This window comes from Numida meleagris, chromosome 5, assembly GCF_002078875.1.
Source record: "Numida meleagris isolate 19003 breed g44 Domestic line chromosome 5, NumMel1.0, whole genome shotgun sequence".
Classification (NCBI taxonomy): domain Eukaryota; kingdom Metazoa; phylum Chordata; class Aves; order Galliformes; family Numididae; genus Numida; species Numida meleagris.
In genome coordinates, this window is record NC_034413.1 from 18,724,296 (window position 1) to 18,733,919 (window position 9,624).

Here is a 9,624-nt window from a genome sequence, read left to right on the forward strand (position 1 = left end):
AGGGAAGGGAAGGGAAGGCAGGGCAAGGCAAGGCAAGGCAAGGCAAGGCAAGGCAAGGCAAGGCAAGGCAAGGCAAGGCAAGGCAAGGCAAGGCAAGGGGAAAAAAAAGAATACAGGAAAAGAAAAAAAAGGGGGTGATTAGGCTAGTATATGCTCTTCTTGAATTCAGTAGCCTGAATCTGAGCATCCTGTCTATTCCTCTACCTTCTGGTGCGTTAATGAGGCCATACAGTCCAAGATATCGCATGCTTATATAATAGCTACCAGCACAACTCCTGGTTCTTTTCCGCATTCAAGATAAGAACTGAATAAGGCTTCAGGTTTATGAGGAAAAGTGTAAAAAGTCATTCCCAATACCTTTTCACCTTTTACTTTTCCAGAGTTTCGTTGACTTTAAGATTATTTTTCCCCTACATCTGCACTCAGCCTTACACTGCTTTTTACTATAGTCCTTCTGCCAGGCTTTGCTGAAGAACATATAGAACCAGTTTCAATTTCTAGGGGTCATTAATAAAGACCATTTTGAGAATCCACTCAGAAATCTGGGAACATTAAACTAAACGTCTGGGGCACTCAATGAGCTATGCTTCTCCACAAGTGATGACTCAACTGACCTAACTAACCAGTTCTTCAATGAGGGGAGGAAAAAAAGGAAAATTGAAAGAAAAACATTAGATTAAATAATTACTAACTCCACCTTTCCCAAAGAACAGCAAAAAGAACTTAAAGCTCGCCTCTCCTGCTTCTTGGTGCAGAACAGCCAGAAAGCCATTTTTAGAAAAGCTTCTTTCCTTAAATACAAAGCTCTGGCATCTCAGGGCTGTAAGCTAGGGTATCCGCTCCCATAAGGCACATTCAGACATAACTGTTTTGTCCAGATTCATACGCAGTGTTGCAACTACGTAATTTTCCCCACATTAAGACTGTATCTTTTTAGAATGGAAGCAATGCATATGTAAGACAACAAAAACAAATTAAAGCCGTGCATCCCTTTCACGGAGCTTCCTCTCTCTTAATCTGCTTTTCAAGACTCCATCCTTCCATCTCCATTATCAGTCACTTCACTTGAGGTCTCAAGCTGCTAGAAATGTGATCCCATTCAAGAGATGGAAGAGCATCAAAGGAAAGCACAGATGCAGTTGCACTAGACTGCATGCTGGAAAGTAACTTCCCACTTTACCCAGGTATGCCAATCCAGCTGAAGCCCCTAAAACTAGCCAGCAAGATGAGGACTGAAGGCTCCACCCAACAGATACAATCCCTGAATGTTCTTGTTGTCCTAGCCCTGTCCAGGTCACATCCCAAGCGCCAAAGCAAGAGGAAAGCTGTTATGTGACCAAAGCACTGGACAAGGATTTGAGGAATCTGCCCTCACTTTCAAAAGTGACATAAGATGCTCTAAATCCATTTTCAAACTCCCTTGTATTTCCCCAAAGTGTTCAAGACACAATTGCTACAGGATTTAGGATTTCTGGTGTTGCTTCTTAGCTGTGTAGGGTATTTCGAAACAGTGGTGTTTAATCCTTTACATACTATCAATAGAGAACAAGAACCTCTAGCAGAAGGCCAACACATTAAGCAATCAGAAATTCAGAGTTTGGCGAAACATCTTCACAAGTTGCTCTATGAGAAAGAAGATAACAGATTCTTTAAGAGGGCCTGTTGTGATAGGGCAAGGGGAAATGGTTTCAAATTAAAAGGGAAGATTTAGACTGGATATAAGGAAAAAGTTTTTTACTGTAAGGATAGTGAAGTACTGGAACAGATTGCCCAGAGATGTGGTAGATATTCCGTCCCCGGAGATATCCAAGGTCAGGCAGGATGGGGCTCTGAGCACCTGAAGGAGCTGGAGGTGGCCCTGTTCGCTGCAGTGGAGTTGGACCAGATGGCCTTTAAGGGTCCCTTCCAACTCAAACAAGTCTATGATTCTATCTATCAACTCCTTCAGCTACAGTATCTGGGCATTTCCAACGTGTCATGAGTCAAATCCTCCTTCATTTTCTGGGTACATCCCTGTATGATGGATTGCTTCTAATTGTTTGTCTTTTTTTTTTTTTTTTATTGTTACTTTGCACTTTCCTTTGCCTAATATTATCTGGAGCGGTACTTGAACAGAAGGGGATACAAAGTCATCCCCCTGTTTTTTTTCCGCATAAGAATATCTTGTGGGATTTCCTGAAGATGCGCAGAAGTTGGATTCAACTGCTCTCTGAAATCTGATCTCCTTTTTAAGGAAAGATCTGTCGCACCTCACCTTTAGCATGTTCTGTCGAAGACGCACTGCAGTAAATGCCAGATTTTCATCTGGCCGTTAAGGTAGCTAAAGCATGTAACTTAGGAAGGAATCGTTATGGCTGAAATCTGCTTAGCTGAAGACAGTGTGAGTGAGACCATGGACACATAGACCAACAGGAGCAGCCACAGGCTTAATCACAGGCAGTAGAAGCACAGGGCAAATAGTACAGGCTGTACACTAAACATCCCCTAAATTCAGTGCTGTGCACTACTTTTTTTCCCTATTTGAAAATGCTTCACTGGGAAAGTCTCCAAAGCCAAAGAGGAGAGGCCCAGAGGAAGGGAAAAGCAAGAGGCCCTGAGGACAGCCAGGGAAAAATGCTTCTGACTGTGCTAGGTGACAGCTAAATAAATAGCAAACACCTATCTCTTGATGATACCTAAACTAAGGAGGTAACCAATCACCAAGGATTTGAAAGGACTTCAAGTGACTGCACTGGGAACTCATACATTTTGATCCTGAGCGCTCCAGTGAGAGTCTGGTCACAGACATTTCAAGAAGCTGTTGCTCACAGTCTGACACAGGGCTTTGCCGGGCTTCTGGTGCTGCCCAGGCAAGGGCAGGAGATCCAAGGAACAGAGCTCACAGGGCAGAGGCTGTGGAGCTCTCCTGGTCCCTGGGTCAGAGCAGGATGGGAGCACAGAGAGTGGCAGGGAAGGGAGATGATCCAGGGCTACTTACAATGTCCTCCATGGGGCCACGCATACATAACCAGGGCTCACAAGCAACCCTTGGAGGGCAACATCAGTCACTTCCACCAGTGGGGGAGGCGTGGAATATAACTATGAAAGTAGCTCAGCTGCAGCAAAGCCACACAAAGTTGGTCTGTTCGGCTGCCTTTGTGGCACTGTTGTATTTATTGAAGGCAGCAGCAGTTTGTTCTGTCCTTTCAGTTACAGTACAGGACCCGATCGGGGTGCAGATGGGACTACAAAGCAGCCCTTGTTGTCAGTAATGTGACTCACATGTCAGGCTCTTATTTGCTGTCAGTGGCTTTATTAAAGTCTACAGTTTCAGACCCTAGACCCTTGCCTATTGTATCCCCTGGCCCCAGAGATTCTCTTAGGGAGCTCTCACAATTACCATCTCTCTCACAAGAGCACACAAACACACTGAGCTGGCATAGCAACTGTGCACTCAGGGGTGATGCCCAGGCTAAAGACAAGCTGGGCGCTTTTCATCTCTAGAACTAATACATGTACAGAAATGGACAGGACGGCATGGAGGCAGTTTCTGGAACAGGATCTCTCCCTCTAAGACCAGCTGGTAACACATAGGTGTTAATTCATGTTTGTTTATTCATATATTCTGCACTTATGGACATGCTAACACACTCATACGTGCATTCATTGCTATGTTCTCACCCACAGCAACATACTCATCCACACTTGCTCACTTACATGTTTGCACACATGCTTGCATGCTGCAATCGACACGCAGACAGGCCTCCAGCCACCACACACCCCACAGCCATGCTGACAAGCCCTACACACATTCCCAGTCACACAGGCAGGTCACGGACCCTCACCGCTGCATTCTCACACACTACATGCAGTTCACAGACATTGACAGCACCATGTCAATGTATATATTTTCAGAGACTCAGCGGGCACTAATGGGCATGAACAACCACTGCTAAACACAGATGAGAATTCCCATGAAGGCACTCACATTCCCTCATTTAAAACTGCTTATGTAGAACAAAATTCCCTTTTCAGGTACTTGGTTGTAGCTAAAGGCTGTTCCTGGGTAAATCTCAGTGTAAAGGGCTCAGGGTCTAAATGCTAAACATAGAGCAACTACTCTGGCACCACCAGAACTAGGGCTGATGAGAGCAGAAGCCTCACCTCCTGAAATGAAGTTACCTGTCACTGCCTCATGCCTTACTCTTCACCAAAGGGTTCTATTTCTACCTTCACCTGGAAAGCAGCAGGCTTCCCAATAGCCATGCTGTAGTGCACCAAGGCTGCACCTTGGATCATACACACATCTACAAGAGAAGCCAGGAAACAGGATATCAAGAATACTAAAAACTGGTAGAAGAAGAAAGGAGAAAACTGGGAGATAGCAGCAGCAGTAGTCAGGAAAAGATCTTTCTTAAAAACCAAACTGAAGACCAGAACCCAATAGAACTCACAAGAATTTGAGAATGAGATTACAGACGCTGTGAACAAGTGGAGGACTGGGCTGGACATCAGTAGGTGGCAATGGGAATCCCCTAACTGACCTCTGCATTGGACTGGATATGGTGTCACACAAGCTGTTTTTGTCCAAATGTCTTCACCAACAACCATGCAATAACCATTGCACATACTTGTGCTGTGGACATGCCAGAAAAGTCAGATAAGTCTATACTTATTTTTCATTTCTGTTCAAAAAAGAGCTTATGCATATATTTAACATTAAGAGCAAGTTAACTTCAGCAAGAACGAAGTCCACAATTTCCTCTGAACTAGCAGGAATAGCTCTGTGTTTGTAGCAGTGTAAGGAGAATGTTCTAAAATGTTTTTAAAATGAGATCCAGGCTGGTGGCAAGCGTAGAATATCAATTAAAGCAATCTAGACATACAATTGTACTATCGCTCAGTTTCCATAATAATTTGCAAAACAGTTTGGGATCTTTTCAATGTTCCGCTGTTGCTTTGAGTGATGGAAAACCCCAGTAGACTCAGTGAGAAAGCAGTGCCTCCATGAGCTGAGTGTAATGAAGATGCTTTTGCCCACTCTGGAGGCTACGGGGATTATAGTCTGAACACCCTAGAACCTGTGTTTGAAAACTGGTGAAACTGTTTGAAAACATCCTTGACTGCTGGATGTTTACTTGCTTACTACTCTGCCTTTCTTCTACCCATATGTCAATGGTTTACAGGCGTTTGGCCCATTTCCATGACAAATGGGACAGGGGACCACAGGCCCACACCCCGGGAAAAGGGGAAAAGGGTAAGGAGATGGCCCTGAGAGCAAAGAACAGCGGCAACAATCTGAGGAGAAACAAACTAATTTACTAAATAAGATATTGGAATGAAAACAACACACTATAATACAATAGAATTACAATTTAAGCTGATAAATCCAATACAGAGAGAGAGAACATCCCAAAATCAAGGTAGGCCTTACTCTACTACTGACGATAAGATGGCTGGAGAGCGAGGTGCTGCCAAGACGAGAGACGGCGGAAAAAGGGATGAGGTCTTGTGATCTGCAAGTTTTTATCTTTTCCCTCTGTCTGGAAATGGTAACAGAGGAGAAAAGTACCCTGGGAAATGTAGTAGTCCTTCTCTTCTGAGAACCAGGTACATTCACTACATGATGTTATGATGTGGAATACCAATAACCGAAAATCACAAAACCATGACACCATCTGAATGGTTTGATCATGTGCTTTTATGTAACAGCTTGTTAAGATCACTTTGACTCTACTCAGTTGACTTTAGTAGTAGCCTGGCTACCGTTTCAACCTCTCTGCTGTGCAAATCATATTCAGGTCATACCGAGCTACAACAGGAGCAAGGAAAATAGCATAAGGCAGGGCCTTTAGATCACCTGACACATAGTTACAACTAAGCAGTCCACAAAACTACTAAGTTTTATAGCCATCTCCTCCCTGGCCTGGAAACCTTGCTGTGCCCTGCTGCCATATGACTTGCACAGCAGCCCTTCCCAGCCTACCTGCCAGCACAGATCTCTCTTGTAGTAAGTGCCTGCTGTTTCTTTCTTTTACACAGCAAAATTGAGCTGCTTGTCTTCCCTCTCAAGAACATCCACAGCTGGCTGTACTCCAGCATCTTCCATTTTGGGCAAGGAGTTCGTTCCATCTCTTATCAGCCTCTCCTCCTACACCCTCTGTTAACCGGGGCATCTCTGTATCAGTGCCCTCATGCCTCCTCCCAGGATACCCTTCATGAATGAGGAGAGTGCCTTATAAATGCCTCCAGGTTGTTTTCGATGTTCTCCATGAAAAGTCTACCTGAAAAGTCCTTTAGGATGACATATTCAAAAAACCTGGTCCTATTTGGGTATGCTGCTTCAGACAAATTCCGTATGTTACCCCATGCAGTGCCTCATTCTCATCCCTTGTTGTCTTTTATGTTTACTGTTTCTTTCTGAATCTCTAGAGCAAAGACTGCATTTTATTCTGTTTTCAGCAGGTATTCAAGCAAAACATTGAGAGTTTATGTCAAGAAAATGAGGGCCCCACAGTTCATTCTTGACTGTTGTTTCACTTGGTAACCTTCATCTTTGCTTCCCTGTCTTTACTAAAAGGGTCTGCTTACTTCCAACAGCATTAGCCAGATGTGCTAAGTATGAAGGCTGTTCCAACAGTAGCACCTCCTGTTTTATAATGTTGGTTCAGAACACTGGAAGGAGATGTTGGTGGGCTGGCAGTAGAGGCTGAACCTTCCCACCAATATTCCATTCCATTTTGTTGCTGTGTGACAGATGGCAGCAGAGGAGCAGTCTGACAAAATGGCATCTGACATGGGAGTGCATATGAAGCAAAGGTTTGGAATTGAATTCCTTCATGCAGAAAAAAATGGCACCCATCGACATTCATCAGTGCTTGCTGAATGTTTATGGAGACCAAACAGTGGATGTGAGCACAGTGAGGCGGTGGGTGGTGCATTTCAGAGTAGCGACAGTGGGTCACCTCCACTAGTGCAGATGTTTCCAAGCACTGTGTGCAGGTCCTGTTCATCAATGGCAAAAAATGCATAGCTAATGGTGGTGATTATGCTGAAAAATAGTGTTTTGTAGTTGAGAATTTGCTCTATCAAATAGTGATATTGCGCTCTTTGTAGCTGTTGTTGTTTCCATGGAAATAAATAGAAGGCATTACTTTCAGAGCGATATATGTACCATGAATTAATGATCAGGTCCAACAGGTCTGATCCAGTTTAATCTCAAGCAAAACTCTCACTGCCAGAGTACACTCCACTGTGTGGTCCAATCACAACCAAATTCTTGATCCATAGACTCCGGCTGTTTGTATTCTTACACATTCACCATCACCATGCAATCAGACTAGAGTGGCAGTCCACATGTTGGTGTAATTCACAGCCCCCTGAGGTAACTGTCTAGCCACCTCTGGCTGCAGCTGAGTGACACATGGAAGGTCAGCAGCCTGCTGCAGCCTCTGCTGAAAAGCTCCATCTTCCAGCTCATGAGTTATAAGATCCACAACCCAATCCTGGCAGCTGGCAACACATCCTCAGCTGCATTAAATAGGGATTGTGGAAGTACAAGATCTGCAGGGTATTCAAGCACCTAAAAATGTAACAGCACTTCCCCCAACTCAGGCACGTGGCCCAATTCTGTAGAAACTTTGCCTTAAGGGGTTTTATCTACTGACATGCTTAGGACTGTGCTGGCTCTCTCTTCAACTTTCTATCCATTGGCCCTGCTTGCTAGATAAATAGCTATGCTCATACAGAGAAACCTGCACTAATAAAAACTTAGACAGCCAGAAATCTGCTGCCAACAAGCAAAATATCCTATATTTCACTGCTCTGTCATGGGAGAGTCATATCTCAGTGAACAAATATTCATTCCCAAACACTGTGCTATTGCATAAAAGAATCTCCAATACATCTTGGAAAAATGACTGCAAAACAAAGCTTCAGATTCTTCTTGCTTTGTTTTTCTTTCTCCTCTTTCCCCCTCAAACACTTGGGACTATTTGAAGAGAAGAACAGTTTAGGTTTTTCTGTGTGGTTACGTTCTTTAACTCTTTCCTCTCTCCAAATAAGTCAAACGGAACCGTGCTTCAGCCTGCGTTTTTTGTTTTTACTGAGTTCAATCAGAAGAAAATGCATTGGCTTCTCTGGTGTCAGTTATAATCATCTGATCGGGTCACAATCTTCTGCCTCAGACTGCTAGAGCCTTGAAGCAATCTTTTGTTTTTTCTGCATTCATACGTTGCCTCGCACAGTGATGCCTTCATAGGTAATACGCATCCTTGGCATTCTGGCAATACAAATAATAAATACTGGTAAGTGAGGCTCGCAGCACTGAATGTGGTGGGAACATTTCCTGATTATGTTAGTAAAGTCAGAAATAGACTATTTATCCAGAAGTCACACTTTGGTGCAGGGCTCTCAGGGACTGAGTTCTGTACCTGCAACGTCCTTATGCACAAGGAACCCCTCTCTCCCCCCCCAAGATAAACCTTAGAATCACAGAATGGTTGGGCTGGAAGGGCCCTTAAAGATGCCCCCCCAGGTTCCAAACCCCCTGGCAGGGCTGCCACCCACCAGATCAGGCTGCCCAGGACCCCATCCAAAGCAGTCTTAAACACCTTCAGGGATGCGGCACCCACAGCCTCTCTCGGCAGCCAGTGCCATCACCTCCCTCTGAGTAAAGAATTTCCTCCTAACATGTGATCTTAACATCCCCCTCTTTTTGTTTAAAACCATCTCCCCTTGAAAAGGGAGACCCTTCCCATACCGGGACTCGAACCCGGGCCGCCTGGGTGAAAACCAGGAATCCTAACCACTAGACCATATGGGAAGCACTAAGAAGAAAAGATGAATACTCTAAAGCAATTCTGCTTCTGGGTTGCTAAAAATCTAGATGCTACTTCTGTCAAATAAGTAATAAAGCGATGTCCTTATGGAATTTTTTATAGCTCAGGGCAAGCAAAGGTTTTTTTCATTAGAATGACTAAGTTGCAGTGCAAACATGAAGACAGTCATCCTAAAACTCCTTTTCTTATTTATACCAAAAATGGAATTCTTCTCTGCTTGCTCACTAAAACCGTCATGTACTTCTGATGCAAACTCATAAGCCACTTCCACCTTGAAGGTCAGCACAAGCTACATTTCTTAAGGATAGCTTACCAGTATCTACTGATGACACAGTTACACAACTGCATTTGTCCTCACAACTCTGCATGAGTGCACGCTTTGAGATCCTTCAGTACGACAGGTACTACTGTGGTAACAACCGATCACTGTTACCTCACAGATAGCATTTCAAAAAGGTACTGACTCAAATGTGGCTTCTCATTAAACATGAAGCCCTATATAAGGCTTCAGCATTTGGAGAGCATGGCTTGTCCTACTGATCTCAAAGCTAACTAATTCCAGGGAATTGGGTCCCTCTCATTCCAGATCCGCGTGCACCAGATCTTGGGGCTTACAGGAGAAAGAGTAAGCAAAGAAAGGAAGACAAATATTTCTTGATAAAGCAGGCTTTACTATTCTGTCACTTTCAAAACTCACATTTGTGACAGCATAGAGCTATGGCACGTGTCACTAAACTACATTAAAAGAAAAAAGAACAAACATCTGAATAGAGCCACTTGGTAGATAAGAGATGAGGAGGAATGT

At 44.0% G+C, this 9,624-nt stretch overlaps 1 non-coding gene across 1 annotated transcript; it reads right to left on the reverse strand.

The window, feature by feature from the left end:
- On the reverse strand, nucleotides 8,732-8,803 carry TRNAE-UUC. The gene has a single exon. It is a non-coding gene; the product is annotated as a tRNA-Glu (tRNA).